Genomic DNA, 23,587 nt, shown 5'->3' on the forward strand with positions numbered 1-23,587 from the left:
GAGAGCCTGTGTGTGTGGTGTCTTGCACAAGTGAGTGTGTGAGTCTGTATGTGGATAGCGTCTCGCATGAGCGTGTGAGTTTGAGACAGTCTGTGTATGGCATCTTGCATGAGTGTTGTGTGTGTGTGAGCTTCTGAGTGTATGGTGTCTTGTATGACTACGTGTTTTTGTATGGTATCTTGCATGAGTGTGCGAGAGACGGTCTGTGTATGTCTTGCATGAGTACATGAGTGTGTGTGAGCCTGTGTGTGCGTAGTGTCTTGTATGATTATATGTGTGTATGGTGTCTTGTATGACTGTGTGTGTGTCTGATATGACTGTGTATGTCTGATATGACTGTGTGTGTATAGTGTCTTGTATGACTGTGTGTATGGTGTCTTGTATGACTGCGTGTGTGTGTGGCGTCTTGCATGAGTACCTGAGTGCGTGTGTGAGCCTGTGTGTGTACGTGTCTTGTATGACTGTGTGTGTACGTGTCTTGTATGACTGTGTGTGCATATGGTGTCTGATATGACTATGTGTGTGTGTATGGTGTCTTGTATGACTGTGTATGGTGTCTTGTATGACTGTGTATGGTGTCTTGCTTAGTGGGTGAGTGTGTGTGTGAGTGCAGGGAGTGGGGTAGGGCAGAAGATGGTGATAAGAAAGGCAGTATCTGCTTTGCCTGCATAGTAAGTTCAACACATGCACCCATACCCGTACAAAACCCAGGAATTTTCACCTTTAACAAGACACAAACACAACTCAAGATGGTCCTCTCTGGCCACGTCCCCCCGAGTGTAACTTCTCTTCCACATGGGGTCTGTTCTTCCTCCCTCCCCCACAGCTTTTCAGCTGGGAAACTGATACCCTCCTCCCATCAGCAGCCCTTCTAAGTGACCGGGAGCTCCCTGCACCCTCAGCCTGACCTCCCCATACTGAGCCTGGGCCCCAGGCCCCAGCGGGGCAGCCAAAGCTGCTGTCAGGGCCCATCCATCAGGCTCAGCACAGCCTCCCACCCTCGCCTGCCCCCACCACACCCAGCCTGTAAAAGTCAGCAGGCTGCCGAGAGGGATCCCCAGGGCCTATCTGCCGCCACTGCCTGCTCGGTGTGACAGCTACGGGACAGAAGAAAGTGATTCCTCCACTCCCAGCCTCCTCCTTCTAAAGCTGACAGCCTCCCCCTCCTACCTGGTGACCTGCTGAGATCTGCTGAGACCAAAGCTGCAGGCCAAAGATAAAAAATGCCTGGCTATTGACTAAGACACAGTAAAGGGCCAACCTGCATGTTATTTGCATACCCAGTTAATGTCAAAATGGAATGAGCCCCCGTCCCGTTGCAGCTTTCCTCAGTGGCCCTGATCCCCAACCTTTCTCCACAGGCCCTGCACGGGGCAGGGGTCTCGTTCAGGCCTGTGGGTGGCAGGGGTCTGATCCCAGCCAGGCTGCGGCACATGGTAAGCAGCCCAGAGGGTACCTCCCCACTGTGTCCTCGGCGGCCCCCGCCTCGGCACACTTTCTCAGCACCCTGAGAGAGGCCAAATCCCATGCCGGCCTCTTGCCCCCGCCCACTGTGCCCCACGCCCCACCTGCTGTGTTTGTGCAGGGGTGGAGGGAACATAATGAGAGGCTGATGTTCCTGCAGCTGGGCTGTGTTTGGAGTCTGGTGGAGTGAGGGGAGGGCGGCAGGGCAGGTCGGGGCTGCGGGACGGAGGGCCAGGCGGGGCCTCAGAGCCTCAGGGCCCAGCAGTAACAGCTCACACATGATTTTTCTCCCCACAATGTTCTCCACTCCAAGCCTGTGGGCCCCCAAGTCGGAAGCTTCCAGGACTGTAACAAGCTTTAGTTTATACACAAACAGCTGCATTTTCCTACTACTGTTTACTGCAAGGGAGCCAGTGCAGTATCCTCCCAGCTTTGCTTGGCCTCAGCAGTGAGTTGAAGCTCGGGTCGGCCGGCCTGGGAGAGCAGGGACGGCAGGGCCTGTGGATGGGACGCATCACAGGCGGGTCCTGAGCTCCGGGGTCTGTGATTCAGTTTCTCCTCCTCCAGTTCCCCAGATTCCCCGTCCCCTTGGACTTCGGTGTGTAGTTACTCCAGCATCCCTCATCTCACCCATGTATAAAACACACAGAAGGAAAAGAGTTTCAGAATGGAGGCAGTCGTTTCAGAATAAGTTGGATCATTTGCCAGGCAAAGGGACCGCCCATGATGTCCTATAGCGCCTTGGTGTGCCATCACCCCCAGGCAAGGGTGGCACACAGGAACTGTGCCTGTCCCCTCCCCTTCCACACTTCACCGCAGCCACTACCGAAGCTCTGCTCCCCCGTAGCCTCTCCCAAGACCCAAGGCAGCCAGGCTGACAAAGGACAGATCACTGCCCCAAGGAAGGGGCATGGAGAACAGTGGACCACGTGAGAGAGGGGCGTGTGGACAGAGGGGGCATCTGAGGACAGGGGGCGAACCCAGCTCTGATGTGCTAAGGGCTCTCACAGCCTTGCAGTCCCCACACCCAGTCACCCTGCAGCTACCAGGCAAGGAGGAAGAAGGCTCCATCCAAAGTGGGACTAAGCTCACCTCTTCTGACCTATAGCATCAGAGAGTGGTGACCCTACCCATGCCACTCCTCCAACCACAGTTAGGCCCCTTTCGGAGCGGTGTTGGGTGGGGACCCAGCAGGGTTGGCAGCATCCCCCTCAGGGCCGCATGCTGAGCGTAAGCAGGGCGAGCCGGAAGCAGACGCTGACACCGAACCCAGCCAACCAGTCACTCCACCTCTCTGTGCTTCCATCTCCCCTCTTACAATCGGGATAAAGAACCTCCTTCCCATGGCTGTAGCAAGAGTGAAAAGTGTAACCCACATGAAGCACTCGGAATGGGTCAGGCACACAGCAGGCACTCAATAACGGCAGCTGTTAGATCTCAGCAAGGTGGGGCAGGGAGTATGAGAGGGCGGCCGGGGAGAAGGGAAAGCCAGGCTTGAGGCAGACACTGGTCTTGCTGCCTCCCCCTGAACACTGCGAGTGACCAGCCAGGTGCAGCGGCTGTGATCGCCTCCAGGAATCTCCTGGCCCTCTTCTCAATCTTCCTTTAGAAAAACAGCCAGAGGAATCAAATCGCCTCAACTCCACTGGGGTCCTTCAGCCCCAGCCGCTCGCCCCCTTGATTCTGCTGTCCAGCCCCTGAGGAGAAGGCATGGGTTTTGGAGGCAAACAGACCTGGGTTGAATTCCCTATTCGGCCTGGAACAGGCTGTGTGGACTTGAGCAGGTCTCCACACCTGGGAAGAACGCGAGCACCGCCCGAGAGCCAGCAGGCCCTTGGACGATGGGGGTGCCCTCCCCATGAATCCCCAGCTCTGTGGGACCCAGGACAAGCGGCCCAGCCTCACACCGGCAGATTCTGCTCAGATCAAAAGCAATCATGAGCACGGGGCCTCAGGGCGATGAGCAGGACATGAGACCCCAGGACTGCCACAGCGTTCACTTGGAGAAAGCAGGAACCTGGCTAATTCCCCACTCACGGGCAGACATTTCCAGGGGCAGTCCGCCCAAGAACCTTCAGGTCCCTGCCACGAGGAGCGCGGGGGAGCGCAGAGCAGCTCACAGGAATGGCATCTTCTGCCTTCCAGAAAGAGCGAGATTGATGGCACTTTTCAGGCCTCAATGAATCACACTCCCATGTGGCCGCCTTAGCCTCCTGGCAGCAGATGTACTCAGCAGTCACTGTCCTCAACAACAGCACGTTTCTCACACACCCAGATGCACACGCATTGGCCAAGTGTCTTCCCAGGAGGCACTCATGACCCAGTACCCACGGCTTGAAGTGCACGTGCGCAAATCGGCACAGCCCGTGCCTATGTTAGGCATAGCTGCGGCCAGCTCCAGCTCCTGAGACCCAGGCTGGGGCCCCAGGGCACAGAATGCCCAGTGGACCGCAGCTCGGACAAGCCCCGGCCCCTCTGCCTTAAGCCCTTCCCTGCAGGGAGAGTAGGCAGAGGGAGGGGCAGCCTGAGGGAGAAAACAAACTTCAGGCTCATTATCCCCAGCCCCAGTCTCTGCTCTCAGCACAATTAAAGGTACTCTAATCCGGAGTGAAAAGCAAACACAGCTCTCCTCTTGTCCCCCTGCCTCCTCCCATCAGGCTCGGGGCCCTGGCTCCTGTTTTCAATACAAATATTCAATTAAACTTTCCTAGAGGGTCCAGTAATTGGGTCCCAAAGGGGAAGGTTCCCACAGAGAGAGTGAGACCCCAAGACAGTGAGACCCAAGAGGGGCGGACGTACCTGGCGACAGAGAGCAACAGGCAGACCAGGAGACGACACAGAGAATGGGAAGCCCCAGAGGGAGGGGTCTCAGATTTGCCCAGTAATCAGGAAACCCTTTCCTAGAGCTCTATGCCCTCAAAACTCCAGCTTCCTCTGAACTGCCCTGAGAGAGAAAATGAATCTTCAAGAACAGACCACAGGGCCCCGAGTACGGTGGCTCACACCTGTAATCCGAATACTTTGGGAGGCCGAGATGGGTAGATCACCTGAGGTCAGGAGTTCGAGACTAGTCTGGGCAACACGGCGAAACTCCGTCTCTACAAAAAATTCAAAAAGTAGCCTGGTGTGGCTACTCAGGAGGCTGAGGCAGGAGAATCGCTTGATCTTAGGGGACAGAGGTTGCAGTGAGCCAAGATCATGCCACTGAACTCTAGTCTGGGTGACAGAGCAAGACTCCGTCTCAAAAATAAATAAATAAATAAATAAATAAATTAATAAAATAGACCAAGGGCCTGCAGTGATGTGCTTGTCTCCGTCACAGCCGTCGTCTTCCTCAGCAGCCCTTGTTCCATCAGCCCTGAGCCCTTCCAGGGCCAACAGCCTCTCCTAGGATGTGCCACATTTAAATCAAAACACTATAGTCCAGCCCCACCACCAAACCCTTTTAAGACCCCTCCACCTTTGATCTGAATTGCTACTAGTATAATCACTCCTTTTCCTGCAGTTGCTTAAATGGAATGGCCTCAAAAGCAGAAACATTTTTCTACTCCTGTGAAAAAACTGAGACCTGGAGAGGAGGAAAATCTGGCCCAAGGTCATCCTGCAAGGTAGGGCCTGAGCATGACCAGACCCCAAGGCTTCTGGTGCCCCATAGGTTATTTTTACCTGGTTACTGTCAGTCAGGGCTGGAGAAGGGATGTCTGAGTTCCGGCCCTAGCCCCATGACTGACTAGCCAGCTGTAACACAAGGGAAAGAAACTCCACCCTCAACAACTTCCATGGATCCATTTCCTCAATCAGAAACTTTCTCCTGCAAACCCTGAGGACGCTTAAACACCTAAGACACCAGGATTCAATAAATTAAGAACCGGTCGGCCACAGTGGCTCACACCTGTAATCCCAACACTTTGGGAGGCCAAGGTGGGAGGATCACTTGGAGCCAGGAGTTTGAGACCAGCCTAGGCAACACAGGGAGACCTGGCCTCTACAAACAAACAAACAAACAAACAATATAGCCAGGTATGCCCTGTAGTCCCAACTGCTTGGGAGGATCACTTGAGCCCAGGAGTTTGAGGCTGCAATGAGCTATGATCCATGCCACTGCACTCCAGCCTGCGTGACAGAATGAGACCCTGTTATCCCTCTTCGACCCTACAAGAAAAAAAAAAAAAAAACTAAAGAGACTGGATACAAGGTGATTTTTAAAACACAGGGAGGAGGTGAGGTTAGTAATTCATGCTCCCTTCTCTTCCTTTCTCTCCTTCCCTTAGTTCCATCTTAAGAAGTCAAGTTACAAGCCAGACTGGGGGATGCAGTCGGGGACTAAAGAAGGAGCCCAGCTGGCCCTTCTAATTAAAAACCCTAAAGCTCTCTTGACAGATCTGCCTGACAGTGTGGGATCAACTCCCTTAGCCCAGCACAGGCTGCACCTGGAGGTCTCTGCTCACGACCTCTAGACGAAGGACAAGGTTGACTGGAAAAGGAAAAGGTGAGAGGAGGGGCGGGAGCACCACCATCAGAGCAGGAGACAGACTCCCGGGCAGCTGGCTGGAGCTGGTGTGGGATCAACACCCTGGGATGGGGCCCCAGAGGGAATGGATGGGCCTGGGTGTTGGGGCCTCCACTGAAGGGAGGTAACCGAGATTGATTTCAACTGGACTTTTCCTGGATTTCCTCCTCTTGTAACCCCTACTGGTTGGATGGATGGCTGTCGGGGACCTCTTCAAAACCCAGTTTATCAAGCCTTCCCCAAAATGTTAGGTCAGCATCTCAGGACCCAGTGACCTCAAATTTCAGAAAAACTTGAGGGTTACCGTTCAGCCCAAACATGCTCATTCATGGTAACCCAAGCAGGCTGGAGGCCTCCGGCCAGGCAGGGCACAGGCTGCCCCCAACCAGAGCCAACAGTCAGTGTGTGAAGTCAGCTGGGAGAGAGGGAGAGCAGTCTGGGAGATGCTCCTCATGGCAGTGAGCCCGGGAGGCAAGAGCTGAGCCAGGAGCTTCCAAGGGAGTCTGGCTTTGGGATTTACGAGTCTCTTGTTTCCATTAAAAAGGACTCTAGGCCTCAAGTGCTCTGGAGAGGATCCTTCCATGAAGCCAAGACACCAGTCGAAAGGGAAGCTGCTTCCTTGCCAGGCACCGTCCTGTCCTCTCTGAGGCCAGATTCAGGACTCACTAACTCTCTTGTTGCAGGCCAGGGCTTAGAACTTCCCTTTCTATGATTTCGGGCAAAGGATGTGCAGAAGAGAGGGGAAAGGCCATGTTTCCTTGGTCTTGAACTCAAGGAGGAGCGTCAAGTCCTTGAAAAGTATCAGTGAAGGCAGGAAGTGCCACGACTCTCATGCCATCTGACTTGAAATTGGAAGTCACTGTGTGTAACCTTAACATCTTTCCAGGATCACTTTTCTCAGTTGTCCAGAAATCTCCACTGTGACCCAAATCACGCTGGCAATTCCTCTCCTCCTAGTCCCATGCTAGAATTTGGGTACCATGTAAGTCTTTGGTTTAGACCCCATATAAATCCTGAGTTTGGCATCAGATTGTCAGACAGAAGGGAACACTGAACTCTGTGTGGTGTCCAGCACAGGCCATGTGCAGACACTGCTGCTGCTGCTGATGATGATAATGATGACAATGGTGGTGGTGATGATAATTTATCTCGCATTTGTTGGAGAAGTCTTTTGGTTATGGATCCTGCTTAGGGACAGTCCCAGGATGACTGGGATCATAAGAGATGAGATGAGAGAGACCCTAATGATCCATTCCACTGGGAAATGAGGTGGGTTAATGTAGAAAAGAAAAATCCTAGGAGGCTTGGACTAAAAGTAAAAACACTACTGAGATGGTTTATGGGAGCAGAGAAAGAGCAAGAAAGAGGGAAATGGTGACAGTGAGGGTGGGGGATTCATATGACCCCAGTCCTATTAGGGAAAGCAGCGCTCTTGCTGGAGACTGTCTTCAAAGGAATAAGAATGCCCTGGAGGTGTTTGAAATCCATCTTACAGTCAACAGGCATTAGCAACTGCAAGATATTTACAGGAAGCTTTTCCTCCATGACAGAGAAAAATACTTGCAGGAAGAGGCAGGTAGATCCCCAAATTCTGTTTGTATGAGATGCCTCCCCACCTTTGCACACACCATTCCATCTGCCTAAATACCCTCCTGTCCCAGATGTACCTGTTTTTTTGCTTTTCACTTCCCTACTAAATTAGGTGGCCCTTCTCTACGCTCATAGGGTTATTGTGAGAATTAACACTTGTAAAATCCTTAGACCTGGGACACAAATATTCAATAAAGATTTTCTGTTGTTAGTGTTGTTCTACCACAGTGTCCTTTGCACACCTCCACATGAATCCCGTGGGTTGGCAATCATATATGCTTGTCTATTGCACCCCTGTCTATGAGTTATTGGCCAGCAGGAATCATTCATTAAATGCTTTTGTATTCTTATAACCTGGGCATGGTACGTGGGATTTGGGACAGTTCAGAACCTGGAATATGCTAAGTGATCCTTAAATGTTGAATACATGTATAAATGAAAAATGACTGTCTATGCACTTTTGAGATGCGTTATGAGCAAAACATGTGCCTGCCACCAGAGGTGGTCATATTCCTTCGGACATGTGTTCCCTCACCCCTCACCCACTGGTTGAGGCACTCAGCCAACAGCCTGCGGTCCACACTCTTAGGAGGGAGTTCATTTTGCTTTTCTCCAAGGCAGCCAACATCAACAGCAATGTAGAGATGTAAAACAGACCAGAACCAATGAAAGTTGTTCCTTCTCCATCTGAGGTTCCAAACGTTTTAAATCTGCTAATGAGACCCAGCTAGGAGTAATCAGGAAGTGTCTAAAATTAGCTGTTTTAATTTGAGCAAGAGGGAAAGGGACCAACTCAGAAGGGGGCACAGTCTCTAGTGGAGAGAGTGGGATTCTGGGTGCCTCCAGAAAAACCAGAGCAATATCTGGTGCTCCCGCACCCAAGGGAATGCTCAGGATGGACCCCGGGTCCCTGTGGCTCCACACCTGGTCACAAATTAGAACAATGCATTGGCCACTTGTCCCAGAATCCATCGTGTGTCAAGTTAGAGAACAGAGGCCATGAGCTGCCACCTGGAAAACATTAGGTACAGTTTGGTTGCGAAAGGCCTTTCTCCTACCCAACTTACCACTTTCTAACTACATTATTTTGGCTCTCATTTCCCACCACTAAAAGTTGGGCATATAGTAGATGCTTCACTGCCTTTGTCAAACATTTTCTGAGCATTCTGGCCCACAGTGGTCCCTATAGTCTCTGAACTTCTATGAGAAAAGTGTCTTTACCATTCATTTATTAATCCATCAAACATTTATTGAGCATCTATTATGTATTAGTCTGTTTTCATGCTGCTAATACATACCCAAGACTGGGCAATTTACAAAAGAAGAAGTTTTTTGTTTGTTTATTTGTTTGGTTTTGGGATGGGGTCTCACTCTGTCGCCCAGGCTGGAGTGCAGTGGTGCGATCTCGGCTCACTCTAACCTCTACCTCCCCGATTCAAGCAATTCTCCTGCTTCAGGTTCCCAAGTAGGTGGGACCACAGGCACGTGCCATCATGTCCCGATAATTTTTTTGTAATTCTAGTAGAGATGGGGTTTCACCATGTTGGCCAGGCTGGTCTCAAATTCCTGACCTCAGGTGATCCACCCACCTTGGTCTCCCATAGTGCTGGGACTACAGGTGTGAGCCACCGTGTCTGGCCCAGGAAAGAGGTTTAATGAATTTACAGTTCCACATGGCTGGGGAGGCCTCACAATCATGACAGAAGGTGAGGAGGAGCAAGTCACATCTTACGTGGATGGCGGCAGGTAAAGAGACAGCGAGGTTGTACAGGGAAAATCCCCCTTACAAAACCATCAGACCTCGTGAGACTCGTTCACTATCATGAGAACAGCATGGGAAAGACCTACCCCCATGATTCAGTTACCTCCCACCGGGTCCCTCCCACAACACGTGGGAATTCAAGATGAGATCTGGGTGGGGACACAGCCAAACCATATCATATTATAAGCGAGATACTGAGGGAGGGCTCAGGGATTCATGTAAAGAGGAAAAGCACACAGTGCTACTTTAAGGAGCTCAGTCTTCTGGGAAGACAAACATGAAAACAAACAATTGCAATGTCATATGATAATTGCTCTCTGGGAGGTGATGTATTAACCAGGAACAATGGGAACAGACAGAGAAAAATCAAGGAAGACTTTATTTGACACTTAGTATATACTGCCTTGTGTTACTGGCTTTCTTTATTTCCTTATGCCTATATATGCAGTCAAAGAATGTGTCTTCTAATTTCTTATATCCCAAACTGCAGAGATCCTTTCACATAGTAGGAGTCCAATAATGTTTTTCATTCGCAGTTTTGTAAGAATTTGGGGATCTCTCATTACAGTAAATCATGACTGTCTCCATTCCTTTGAGCATCTACAAAAATAAGTCAGAACTACAGAAGAAAAGAATTAGGGTGAGGGCTCCTGGATCAACCAAGGGTTACCCAGTGAGCCTGCATGATCTTCTTCTTTAAAATGCTTCAACCACAGGAAAGTTTCCTATATGTCCAGGACAACTTAGGTCTAGTACTCCCTAAGGACAAGACGATGGATTACATGAACTTCCAAAGGCCTGTTGGCTCTAAGGATTCTGTTATGTTCAGAGGCCGCCAACGAAAGACAAAAGACAAGGTCTTGGGAGGAGGGAAATTTACAAGTTAAAGGGTGGTGCCAGGGAAAGGCACCACCTTTTTTGGCCTCTACTTGGCTTCCACAGCTCTTCTCGGCTGGTCCCAGTCCTCTGGCCAGGCTCATTCCCATCATTCTCCCTGCATGCCTATCACTGCCACTTGAACTTCCCACCTGGCACCTGCACATGCTCAGGACACTTTTTTCCTTCTTACGTTTTTAAAGAAATGGGGTCTTGTTCTGTTGGCCATGCTGGAGTGCAGTGGCCTGATCATGGCTCACTACAGCCTCAAGCTCCCCGGCTCAAGCAATCCTCCTTAAGTATTAAATAGCTAGGACTACAAGCACATGCTACCACACCTGGTGATTTTTAAAATTTTTGTAAAGACCAGGTCTTGCTATGTTGCCCAGGCTGGTCTCAAACTCCTGGCCTCTAGCAGTCCTTCTGCCACAGCCTCCTAAAGTGTTGGGATTACAGATGTGAGCCACCCAGCCTGGCCACCCTTCTTTCTTCAAGCGAGAACTTGTGCATGTCCTTCAAGAACCGACTCAGGCCGGGCACTGTGGCTCACGCCTGTATTCCCAGCACTTTGGGAGGCAAAGGCGGGCAGATTATTTGAGCCCAGGAGTTTGAGACCAGCCTGGGCAACATGGCAAAAGCCAGTCTCTATTAAAAAAAAAAAAATTAGTCAGATGTGGTGGTATATACCTAGTCCCAGCTACTCAAGAGGTTGAGGTGGGAGGATCACCTGAGCCTAGGGAGTTTGAGGCTGCAGTAAGCCGAGATTACACCACTACACTCCAGCCTGGGTGATAGAGTAAGGACCCTGTCTCAAGAAAAAAAAAAATAAATGAACAGAAAACCTACTCAAATGCCCCTTCCTCTCTAGCACACACCCTGACATTCTCCAGCAGAATTAGTCATTCAGCAACTCCAGCATTTTATTTATATCTGGGTTGCGACACTTGCCATGTTGTGTTGTAAACATACTACTTAGGACAAAAGTGATCTGGACTTCAAAGCCTGGAAAATCTTCAGGGCACACCTGAGCTCACATATTCAAATAGAAGCTGGGGCGCTTAATGGGAGTGTTCGCATAGCGGTTATTTCCTAAAAGCCAGAGGCCCCTGGAGTCCACCTCTGGGGTTCTCCACAAATGTCCATCGCTCACTATTCCCCCTTTCCTCTTTCAATACCTCCCCTTTCCCTTCCCATCATGCAATCAATTGTACCAAATCCCATAAACTGAAGTCTAAGGTACTTCTCAACTCTGTCCACTTTTTCCTGCTTCAATTGCCGCCACCTTAGTCCCATAGGTTCTCAACCCTGAATCCATATCCGAATCTCCTGGAGAGCTCTGAAAACCGTCCAGCGGTTTCCCTCTGCTCTTAAGTTAGAGACCACCTCCTGACTGGGTGCCAAGGCCCTCGTGCTCAGGTCCTCTCCAGCCTCCCCGGTGGCCTGTCTCCTGTCCTCCACCACATTGACCTTTCTGCTCCTTACGTGGGGCACGCCCTTTCCTTCTTGGGGCCCTCTCAGGTGTCCCCACCTCTGCTTGAGGGTTCTTCCCCTTTTTCCCTGCCTAGGAAACACCTCCACCTCCTCCTGGAGGCAGCAGAGGTTAAGAACGCGAGCTCCAGAGCAAGACAGCCTAGATTCACACCCCAGCTGCAGGATGACACCTGCTCTAGAGGGATCCTGAGCATTTTAACCTCTCTAAGCCAGAATCTCTTCTTCCCGGTGTTGCTGCTTCAGAAGACCACTGTGGTCCGCAGAGTCCCCTCCAGGGCAATGGCACGGTAACATATTCAGATGGTGGCTCCCCTACTTTCTGCTACTACTCCAGCAGAGGATTGTGAGTTCTTCACCTGGGGCTTGTTACTGTGCCCAGCACTTGCTAAGTGCTCCATGTACATTTTGTGCAATGAGAAGAAGTACCTTTGTCTGTGTTCCTAAAGCAGACCCCTGCCTGGAGTTCCCTCCAGCCTTCCAGTACTTGGGGTCCTGGATCCATCTCCAGCTTTCCCCAAAATGAGCAATTTACGGCTAGAGAATTGTGACTTCTTTCTCTCTCCCCCCATAAAAAAGCAGAAAACGAGTGGGACATCAAAAGCCTCTTTAAAACCAACATTTTGATGACTTAAGAGTAAATGAATGAGAAACACACGGCTTAAATTTTCTTTATGATGCACAAGGGTTCTTTCTGGACTCACTTTCCAAAGCTGCCAGGCTCATGATGAGAGTGGAAGTTGCTCAATTCTCACATCATCAACAGATGGCTCTCCATATTTGGAAAATTTTCACGGGGCAGAGAAAGGAAACCGCCAGCTCCTCAGATCTGTCATGTGCCCATGGCTCTCCTGCCCGCTTCCATATCTCATCCGGGTTACATGGGACATTCCACTCCCAGTGGCCCCGGAGTTGTGGGCAGTCAGGATTGCCTTCCTGGGGCCAGTAGCCTCGTAGCAGACAGAGCACAGGACTGAGCAAAGATCTGCAGGCCAAGAGGCTGGTCCAGGGTTTGCCACTGGCAAAGTCACACAACCTCCCTGGCTGGACTTCAGTTTTCTCACTGGCAAGATGGGAAAATGACCCTTGTTCTATCTCAGAGAGTTGTACCCACAAATGAGACAACATTCAATCCCACGTCTAACACACGGCAATGGGTCAACATCAGTTGACTCTGAACGCAATACACACGTAAGGTCCTTGCCAGAAGTCCTAACGTTCTGTGAGCATGTCAATCAGCAGCTGGCTCCTTCTGCTCTTCTTGTTCGGAGAATTGAGATTACGTGGCTTGTGGGAAAAGGGAGGGATCAACCCACATGGAGAAGCAGAGTTTAGGTGACCACTCCCAGGACACCCTCATTCCCAACACAGTGACAGGCCTCGTGTTCGCAAGATCCACTCTCACCTTCAAAGTCATTGGTGAATGGCTGTGGTTTGTCGTTTTTAAAACCTTTCAAACACTGACTTGCAGTGACAGACAGAAAATACCTCAGAGTCACAGCCAGACCAAGCACGCTGGCCTGAGGCATGAAACAAAGCACCTGTTATCCCAAAGCAAAAGGAAGGCGCAGGGCATCGCCATGGGTAGGCGGTGCTGGGTGGATGCCAACCTCAACACTGCGGGTCCTCCCTGTCCATTAACATTTGTTTATGCTGAAAACGAGTTCATGGGCACATCAAGCAAAGCCCAAGCAGGGGTGTGGAGGTGAGGTGAGGTGAGGCGTGGGGAGAGATGACATAAAAAGACAGTAGGGCCAGGTGCGGTGGCTTACACCTGTAATCCCAGCACTCTGAGAGGCCAAGCTGGGTGGATCACCTGAGGTCAGGAGTTCGAGACCAGCCCCATCAATGTGGCGAAACCCCGTCTCTACTAAAAATACAAAAAAAAAAAAAAATAGCTGGGTGTGGTAGCACATGCCTGTAATCCCGGCTCCTTGGGAGGCTGAGGCAGGAGCGTTGCTTGAACCCAGGAGGCAGAGGTTGCAGTAAGCCGAGATCGTGCCACAACACTCCAGCCTAAGCGACAAGAGCAAAATTCTGTCTCAAAAAAAAAAAAAAAAAAAAAAAAAAAAGAAGACGAGTAGCAGGATGTTTTCTCTATTTTTAAAGCATTTTTACTTTGTAAACACTTTTGTTAAAAGCTAAGACCTTGGCCTACACAGGGTGAAAACCATCAGTATCACCGTCTTCCACCTCCACATCTTGTCCCATTGGAAGGTCTTCGGGGACAATAATGACCACAGAGCTGTCGTCTCCTGTGATAATGACGCCTGCTTCTGGGGACCTCCTGAAGGCCCTGCCTGAGGCTGTTTCACAGTTGACTTTTTAAAAAATATAGGAGTGCATTCTGAAATGGTAAAAAAAGTATAGTATAGTCATTTATCATCACCAGTATTGTGTACTGTGCATAGTTGTGTGTTCTGAACTTTCACATGACTGGCAGCGCAGTAGGTTTGTGTACACCAGCATCACCACAAACACGTGAGCAATGGGTTGTAATACAACGTTATGGTGGCTGCGATGTCACTAAGTGAGGGAATTTTTCGTCTCCTTATAATCTTATTCAGCCCCCGGTTGTATACGTTATCCATCGTGGACCAAAATGTGCAGGGCATGACTGTTCTCGAAGCAGACAGGAGCCAGGGTGACGCAAGCACTGAAAATCACGTTGCATGGAGAAAGTGTGAAAGATCTGGCATTTTTAGCCCAAAGAAGAAAAGGCCCTCAAAATGCTATCTTTCATTTATATATTCAAATATTCATGGGATGCCTTAAGTGTTAGGTAGCATGCTATCTGTTACCATGGCAATCAGAAAGTCTCTTCCAGGTGTTCATCTCAGGTTCCATCCTCAGGAGGCAGACCCGTCTGCCAGCTACTGGGACTATCAGCTGCTGATGGCTTCCAGGGCACAGTCTGATGCGGGAAAGAAAGGCCTGGCCTCCTTGCCACAATCTAGGTCAACTCCAAAGAGCCACCCCAGCTCCAGGGCCCCTTGTGGGACCAGATGAGGCCTCGGTTCCAACCATAGTGGGATTGGCTTCTCCCTCTGACCAGTACCCCCTCGCCATTTTCTTCCAGGATGCCTCCCATCAGAGTCTGGCTGGGGGGTGACAGGGGCATGCCAGCAGGCGATGGCAACCCGGTTGACAGGGCTAGGGATGGGCAGTACAAAGTTCTGTGTCCCCCCACTTCCCCCGCCGCCCGCCCAGGAGATGCACCTAACCCAGCCTTGGGGGTCAGGAGACTTCCTAGAAGAGACAAGCTGAAATGGGCTCCACCCCCAGGGAGGAGGGTGGGCAGAAAAGATTTTCACCTCCAGCTTGTTCTAAATGAAAGAAGAAAGACCACCCTCCACCCCCCACCCCATTTACTGTGAGCCCAAGGCTGTGCTGACAGGGTCTCCAAGGAGTGGCCCTGCTCCATCTCTGCTCTTCTGGCCTCGTGGATCACTGCCCAGAGCCTGCACGGACACGACCCCTAGTTCTCAGCTGCTAGACGCTGCCAGCCCATCAGAGGGACCCACGACAGGAAGAAGGGGCTGTACGTTTTTAGATTCAGTTTTCCTGCCCCCAACTCCCACCCTATCCAAAGTGAAGCTGAGCTCAGAGATTAAAAACTCATTCCCGTGCAGGAAATGAAGACGTTGCCAGGACCTCCCAGCCGGGAAAATATGAACAAGATGCCTCGTGCCGTTGATGAACTCCCCGCTTTCAGGGCCTCGAGGGAAGGCGGGAAGATGGGCCGCTAGCCCGGGCACTCCCATGCTTGTTCTCAGCTGGGCTTCACCCCCAGAGTGTGGGAAGTCCCTGACTGCTGTAGCATACACAGCCATAACATGCCCTGGCTCCCGTGGTCAGAAACTGCCCATTCAAGAGGCAGAGAGGCATGGGAGCAACATGGAAATGGCTCTGGGTTCCAGCCCAGCTGCGTAGCCAACCGTGAGACCGGGGGTGTCTGTTCACCTTTCTGGGCCTTGGTTTTGCTACCTATGCAATGAGATTGTTGGGCTTCTAGACTCCCCCGGTGTCTTCCATCTAATTCTAATTTCCGAGGAAGGAAAAGGAAAAGTTTACCAATATGATGAGAATCTTATAGCCCAACAACTGAGATCTTGAATCCAACAGGATTCCAAAGAGAGTAAAGAGCCCACAGACATCAGTGAGAAGTCTCTTCAAAACTGTTCTGGAGTTTCCCTCAGGTTCTAGGTTGAGGTGAAAACTGATGGAAAGTTCAGACTGTGAAGGCAGTGCAGCATCTCCTTCAGCCCTGCTGCCAGAGAACCTGTCCTCAAGTGTGGATAACAGATGCCCTTGATGGTGCCTGGCACTCCTCCATCAGCCCCAATCTTAGGCCAAGGTGGACAGAGGATAACTGCAGAGCACAATTCTGCAGAAGATAACTGACAGCCACGAGAGCTACTAGCATCTGGGAGCATGCACTATCATCTAGAAAGGACATCGTTTTTGACAGAGGGACACAGGGTTAACATGAGACGTATCAGTTATCCATCATGTAACCATCACTACAAACACATAAGCTTTTTTTGTTTGTTTTGTTTTTGAGACAGAGTTTCACTCTTGTTGCCCAGGCTGGAGAGCAATGTTGTGATCTTGGCTCACTGCAACCTCCACCTCCCAGGTTCAAGCGATTCTCCTGCCTCTGTCTCTCGAGTAGCTGGGATTACAGGTGTATGCCACCATGCCTGGCTGACTTTGTACTTTTAGTAGAGACAGGGTTTTGCCATGTTGGCCAGGCTGGTCTTGAACTCCTGACCTCAGGTGATCGGCCCCCCTCAGCCTCCCAAAGTGCTGGGATTACAGGCGTGAGCCACTGTACCAGACAAACACAGAAGTTTAAAGCAGCGTGTGCTTATTATCTCGTGGGTTCTCTGAGTCAGGAATTTAGACGGAGCTTTGTTAGGGTCCTCTGGTTCAGGATTTCTCACAAGGCTGTGATCAAGTTGCTGGCCAGGACTGGAGTCTCATCTGAGGCTCAAATGGAGGAGGATTCACTTCCACAGAGAACTGATGGGGGACTCAGTTCCTCGAGGGCTGTCAGGCGGCACCAGCCCTCTGTTCCTTGCCATGTGGGCCTCTCTGATATGACCACCTGCTTCATGAAAGTGCAAAGCTCAAGGGCAACAGAGAGGGCCTGCTAGCAAGAGGGAAGTCACGATCTTATGTCACACAAACAGAAATGTGACAGCCCATCATCTTTGTCATACTGTATTTGTTAGACGTTAGGTCACAGGTCCCACCCACACTTGAGGGGCAGGGACTACACGGGCTGTGGATACAAGGAGATGGGGACCATTGGGAGTCATCTTAGAGGCTGCCTGCCAGAGAGGAGGCAGAAAAAGGCCACCCACTGAGCCTTGAGCAGAATCAGCCCTGGCAAGCAATGCAGGACCGAGTGTCCCAGCCAGACCAGCTTACATCCAAAAGGTATGTGTACTGGAGGTGAGAACCAGAGGAGAGGCATCTCAGGATGAGATGATGCCACACTGTGCGCACTGACAGCCCGGGAGAATAGTGTCAGAAGAGAGAGCCAGTGGCAGGGTGTGTGGTGGTGAATGTGTGCTGGCCGTGTGTGTTCTCAAAAGAAGGGAAAGGACCAGGTCACCATTTGAGGGCCATGATATAAACTGACGAAGGGATGATCGGCCCACCCTTCACTCCCCTAGTCATCATATGCCTTTTCCAGGGAAGACCCACCCTGCCATCCCCTAGCCAGGAATCAGCCCCACCTATAGCCACTGTAGTGTTGAGATATGGAATTGTCCAGTGCGGCAGAGGTGGGGAACTCCAGGCATAATCCACCTTCTCCCCGGAATTCAAGGTGTCCTTCGGAGATGTCCTCGTTCTTTGCCTCCTGAGTTCCCCCTCCTCAGGCAGCTTCAATGACAAAGCTGTAAAGCACTCTCCGTCCCCGCCTCTTTTTAAAATACAATTTTTATTTTTAAAGACACTATGTCTGTTAAGGATAAGGGGCAAAGTTTTCTGCCTTTGTAATACCTGTTCAGGAATTTAATGGGTTAGGAGATTGGTTTTAACTGTGAGGAAGCGGCCGGGCGCGGTGGCTCAAGCCTGTAATCCCAGCACTTTGGGAGGCCGAGATGGGCGGATCACAAGGTCAGGAGATCGAGACCATCCTGGCTAACACGGTGAAACCCCGTCTCTACTAAAAATACAAAAAATTAGCCGGGCGAGGTGGCGGGCGCCTGTAGTCCCAGCTACTCGGGAGGCTGAGGCAAGAGAATGGCGTAAACCCGGGAGGCGGAGCTTGCAGTGAGCTGACATTCGGCCACTGCACTCCAGCCCGGGTGACAGAGCAAGACTCCGTCTCAAAACAAAAAAAAAAAAAAAAAAAAAAACTGTGAGGAAGCATCTCCCTCTTGGGCTCAAGCAATCCTCCCACCTCCGCCTCCCAAGTAGCTGGGACTACTGGCATGCGCCACCATGCCTGGCTAAGTGTTTTGCAGAAATGGGGTCTCCCTATGTTGTCCAGGCTAATCTCAAACACCTGAGCTCAAGTGATCCTCCAACCTTGGCCTTTCAACGTGTTGGGATTACAGGTGTGAGCTACCATGTCCAGCCTTTTTTGTCTGCTAATTTACATTTACATTTAAAGATTAATTTTACTTGTATCTTAAAACAAGAATTTTATGTTGGAAAAAGAGAACTAAATACATTTGTATAAAGCCTGTAAATGTCCCATGGCAAATGTTCTGTCTCAGTATTTTCCACCACATTTAGAAACAGAATTCGGCAGAGAGACTTGGGTCATTAAGATTCACCTTTCCTAAGGAGGCGCAGGCTGCAGATCTGAAGAACACACAGCAACAATTCGATTTCTCTCTTTACAACTGTACCAAGCATCACAGCTGCAATGAGAGTACAAATACATGAAAAAATGACTTCACTAGGCTGGGCGCGGCGGCTCATGCCTGTAATCCTAGCACTTTGGGAGGCCAAGACGGGCAGATCACTTGAACCCAGAAGTTTGAGACCAGCCTGGGCAACGTGGTGAAACCCTCTCTCTACAAAAATACAGAAAATTAGCTAGATGTGGTGGCATGAACCTGTAGTCTTAGCTACTTGGGAAACTGAGGTGGGAGGATCACCTGAGTCTGGGAGATCAAGGCTGCAGTGAGCTGAGATTGCACCACTGCACTCCAGCCTGGGCAACAGAGTGAGACCTTGTTATCAAAAAAAAAAAAAAATCACTCACATAAGATTTAGAAAAATCAGAGTGACCTCAGGCCAAGGCACCACCCGGTGTGGTGAGGTTGACATTCGACCTCACACTGGGGAGAGAGTGTGTGTGTGTGTGTATGTGTACATATGTGTGTATGCATGTACAGATATCTATCTGTGTAAATAACCATGTTCAGCCCCTTAAAATCCTGTCAATATGATGTTGTGCTCCATATTCACTATTTGAAACTTCAAATACACAGGCCATGCAGAGGAGAGTTCCTTGTGTATCTCTGTTTGTTACCACCAATAAAATTGTGAAGTTTTCCAAATTACTGTTCATCATATATTTCCCTGGTAAGTGTTACCACTTGTGGATGAAGCTAATCACGAATTCACACATCATCTCTCTCGTCTTTTAAGTGGCTCCTACAGCATGTCGCAAATGAAATTCACAGGTTCAGGAGCCCAATACTTTGGGAAGTCTGAAAGCCAGTGTCCCTGTGTCCTCTAGGCAACCCCTAATGTTGTGCAGGTTGTGCCTGCACAAAGGCATCAGTTGAGGGGTGAATGCAGCTCAGGGCTACACTGGAGGGAGGGGACCCTTCAGGAATTCACCTGGAGACACCATATTGGCTAGTTGCCGCCAGTCTCATCATGACCCAGAGGCCATCATGGAGGTCAAGTTCAGCTAAGGCTTCATAGTCACATATATCTTTGTGATCTTGGTTAAACGACATTTCCTATCTATGACATTGAAAGCACAAGCAACAAAAGGGAAAATAGATAAACTGAACATCATCAAAATTTAAACCTCTGTGCTTCCAAAAACACCATCAAGAAAGTGACAACACAACCCACAGACTGGGATGACATTTTTGCAAATCATATATCTGATAAGGGGCTTGTATATAAAGAACACTTACAATTGGATAATTAAAAGACAAATGATCTAATTTAAAAATGACCAAAGGATCTGAATAGACATTTCTCCAAAGAGGATATACAAGTGGCCAATAAGCACATGAAAAGATGCTAAATATCACTGGCAATCATGAAAAGTCAGATCAAAACCACAGTGAGATACCACTTTGCACCCATTAGGATGTCTAGAATGAAAAAAATAACAACACTAACAAGTGTTGGTGAGGACATGGAGAAACTGGAACCTCAGGCACTGCTGGCAGAAATATAAAATGGTACAGCCTGTATGGAAAGCAATTTAGCAGTTTCTCAAAGACCAGACACGAAGTTTCCATATGACCCAGCAATTCCACTCCTAGACATACACCTAAGAGAAATGAAAACATATATCCACACAAAACTTGTAAGTCAATGTTCAAAGCAGCATTCTTCATAAAAGCAAAAAGTAGAAACAACTCAAGCATCCATCAACTAAAGGAAAGAACAAAAAAAATTTGGCATGTTCATTCAATGGACTATTATTCAGTATTAGAAATGAAGAGCTGGGCATGGTGACTTGCTCCTGCCAGCACTTTGGGATGATCACTTGAGGACTGCTCACTTTGGGAGGCAAGAGAATCACTTGAGGCCAAAAGTTCAACTCCAGCTTGGGGAACATAGCGAGATTCTGCCTCTACAAAAAAAATTTTTAAACCTAAGCAATTAGTCAGGCATAGTGGCACGCTCCTGTAAGTCCAGCTACTGGAGAGGCTGAGGCTTGAGCCCAGAAGTTCAAGGCTGCAGTGAGCTATGATTATGCCACTGCACTCCAGTCTGGGTGACAGAGCAAGACCCAGTCTGTTTTTAAAAAAAAAAAAAAAAGAAAGAAAGAAAGAAAAGAAAAAGAAAAAAGTGAAGTACTAATCCATGCTACAACACAGAGTAAAGACGTTATGCTGAGTGAAAGAAGTCAGACAAAGAACCAAATACTGTATGGCTACATTTAGATGAAATGTCCAGAATTGGTCAGTCCTTAGAGATAAAAAGTAGATTAATGGTCTCCGAGGGCTGGAGAGAACTGGGGGGCGGGGGATTAGAGGCGCTGGCTAAGGGGTGCAGGGTTTCTTCTGGGGGTGGTGAAAATATTCTAAAATTTATTGTGGTGACGGTTGTACAATTCTGTGAATACACTAAAAACCATGGAACTGCATATTTTAAATGTGTAAATTATATGATATTGTGAATTCCCAATAAAGTTATTTTAAAAAGACAGAAAGGGAGAACCTCATTTTCTAAGCTAGAGATTCTTAACTCAGAGTCCATGAACCCACTGAATTACAAACTAGTATTGTGAGAGCACTTGTGTATTTTCTAAGAAGGTCTGGAGCTTTCCTGAGATTCTCTAAAGACTCCAAGCCACAAAAAAGAATCCCTGTCCTCAGAATGAGCTAGAGCTGGGGCTTGAAGTTTGGGAGAGCCCCTCACGGTTTCCCTTTTGTGCCTCCCCTGGGGGAGTGGGGGTGTGGAGGGGAGAGGCACCCAGAGTCCATTTCCTGTGTGCTTGTTTAATACTCACCCAGTGGTGTGGAGCTGGGTTAGCCGCAGCTCACCCGGGGGGCAGCCACTCTGACCACAGCCACAGGCTCAAGCTATTCTCAGACTCTTCCCCTCTGTGACCCTCTTCCTTCCCCGACTGCCCCCTCCCAGGCTGTCCCTCCAGGACTCCCGAGAGGCTGGCAGTGGCTCCACTTGCTGCTTTTGCCACTTGCTCCAGGCATTAACTGGGACATAGATCCCTGGCTCCTACTGCGTTAAACTCCAATGCTGGAGTCACTCAACGGTAGAGTGACCATACTGCTGCCTCCCTGCGGGCACAGCCTTGGTTTAAACCCGATGTTCCAGTGTGCTTTTTGCTTTTGTTTTGTTTTGTTTTTGAGACATGGTCTCATTCTGTTGCCCAGGTTGAGCATGGCTGATCATGGCTCACTGCAGCCTCGGCTTCCTGGGCTCAAGTAATCCTCCCACCTTGGTCTCCCGAATAGCAGGGACTACAGGTGCATGTCACCACAACTGGCTAGTTTTTTGTTTTTTGTAGAGATAGGGGCTCACTGTGTTGCCCAGACTGATCTCTAATTCCTGGATGCCAGCGATCCTCCCACTTCACCCCTCCTAATGTGCTGGGACTACAGGCATGAGTCACTGCGCTCAGCCCTAGTGTGATCATTGAGTGTCAACTTACATTCTCAAAAGTATGCTGGTTTGTAAGATACTGTAAATTTCATTAACCCCTTACCTAAAGATGGAATCGTCAGGCTTCGTGGGGTAAGCAGCACTCCAGCGGTCTCTGAAGCCATCGCCCAGACTGCAGGAAGGCTTCACATCCACCTTCCTCAGCAGACAGTTTCATTCTGTTCTATTCAGACCTCAGCAGGAAAGAGCGTTGCCACCTCTCACAGGTCTGGCGGCCTCCATTGAGGATGGATGAGATGCCTCCTCTCCCATCTCACCCGTCCTCAGTGCAAGGGGTCGGGGCCTCTCCCCTCTACAATTTGATGTCAAAGGTGCCATTCCTCTGTAGCCCTTGCCACCCTCAGCCTTTTCCTTCTGGGGTGAAAAATCCCAACCCCTTAATGTTTCATTCCCTCCCATCTCCTTCAGTGCCCAAGCCTCTCTGCTCCTTAAGATCCCAAACCACGTCTTTTCTACTCCACATAGCTAGTGCCTGGCAGAGGAGGTGCTCACGAAATCATTCTTTGCCTTTTTTTTTTTTTTTTTTTTGAGATGGAGTCTCGCTCTGTTGCCCAGGTTGGAGTGCAGTGGTGCAATCTTGGCTCACTGCAACCTCCGCCTCCTGGGTTCCAGCGATTCTCTTGCCTCAGTCTCCGAGGTAGCTGGGGTAACAAGTGCCTGCCACTACGCCCGGCTAATTTTTGTATTGTTAGTAGAGATGGGGTTTCACCATGTTGATCAAGCTGGTCTCGAACTCCTGACCTCAAGTAATCTGCCTGCCTTAGCCTCCCCAATTGCTAGGATTACAGGCATGAGCCATCGCATCCAGCCTAGTTCACTCTTCTCAATAATTTTTTTTTTTTTTTGAGACAGGGCCTCACTCTGTTGTCCAGGCTGGAGTGCAAAAGCACAATCTCGGCTCACTGTAGCCTTAAATTCATAGGTTTAAGTGATCCTCCCACCTCAGCCTCCAAGTAGCTGGAACTACAGGTGCATGCCATCATAGCCAGCTAATTTTTTTTTTTTTTAATAGGAAAGATGAGGTCTCACTACACGACCCAGGCTGGTATCAAACTCTTGGGCTCAAGCAATCCACCTGCCTCAGCTTCCCAAGTGCTGGAATTACAGGTGTGAACCTTACAGGTGAGAGCTTCAGTGGGTTCAAGGGCCCCAAGAATCTCCAGCCTAGAAAATACGGTTCTTCCTCTCTCTTTTTAATAACTTTTTTGAGAATCCACAGTACCATACCATTCACACATTTAAAGCATGCAATTCAATGGTTGCCTTGCCAGCCTTGATATGATAATTTTTGGATGAATGAGGCACTGGCAAAATGAAGCTGAGGCTGCTATCACATTGCATGGGGCCGAGGACACCACAGAGCCTGGGGCCCTGGGTGTGGGCAGCTCCTGCGACCACCCTCTCCAGAAGAGTGGGACTCAGAGGGCTGACCCCACTGAAATGCACGCACGCGGATGCAGCAAGAGGTCGGCCGGGCAGGGGAAAAGGGCATCCCCTTCCATTCTCAGAGCTGCTCTTCTCGGTCACACGCTCAGGGCCCTTCCCCA

At 49.7% G+C, this 23,587-nt stretch overlaps 2 protein-coding genes across 3 annotated transcripts in view; both read right to left on the bottom strand.

Moving 5' to 3' along the window:
• Window positions 1-23,587, bottom strand: part of CDON (cell adhesion associated, oncogene regulated) — a 241,430-nt gene that overhangs the window by 199,077 nt on the left and 18,766 nt on the right. The gene's annotated exons all lie outside the window — the stretch shown is intronic.
• The window catches only part of RPUSD4 (RNA pseudouridine synthase D4), a 132,995-nt gene that overhangs the window by 81,868 nt on the left and 27,540 nt on the right, over window positions 1-23,587 (bottom strand). The gene's annotated exons all lie outside the window — the stretch shown is intronic.

Source organism: Chlorocebus sabaeus, chromosome 1 (genome assembly GCF_047675955.1).
Source record: "Chlorocebus sabaeus isolate Y175 chromosome 1, mChlSab1.0.hap1, whole genome shotgun sequence".
Taxonomy (NCBI): domain Eukaryota; kingdom Metazoa; phylum Chordata; class Mammalia; order Primates; family Cercopithecidae; genus Chlorocebus; species Chlorocebus sabaeus.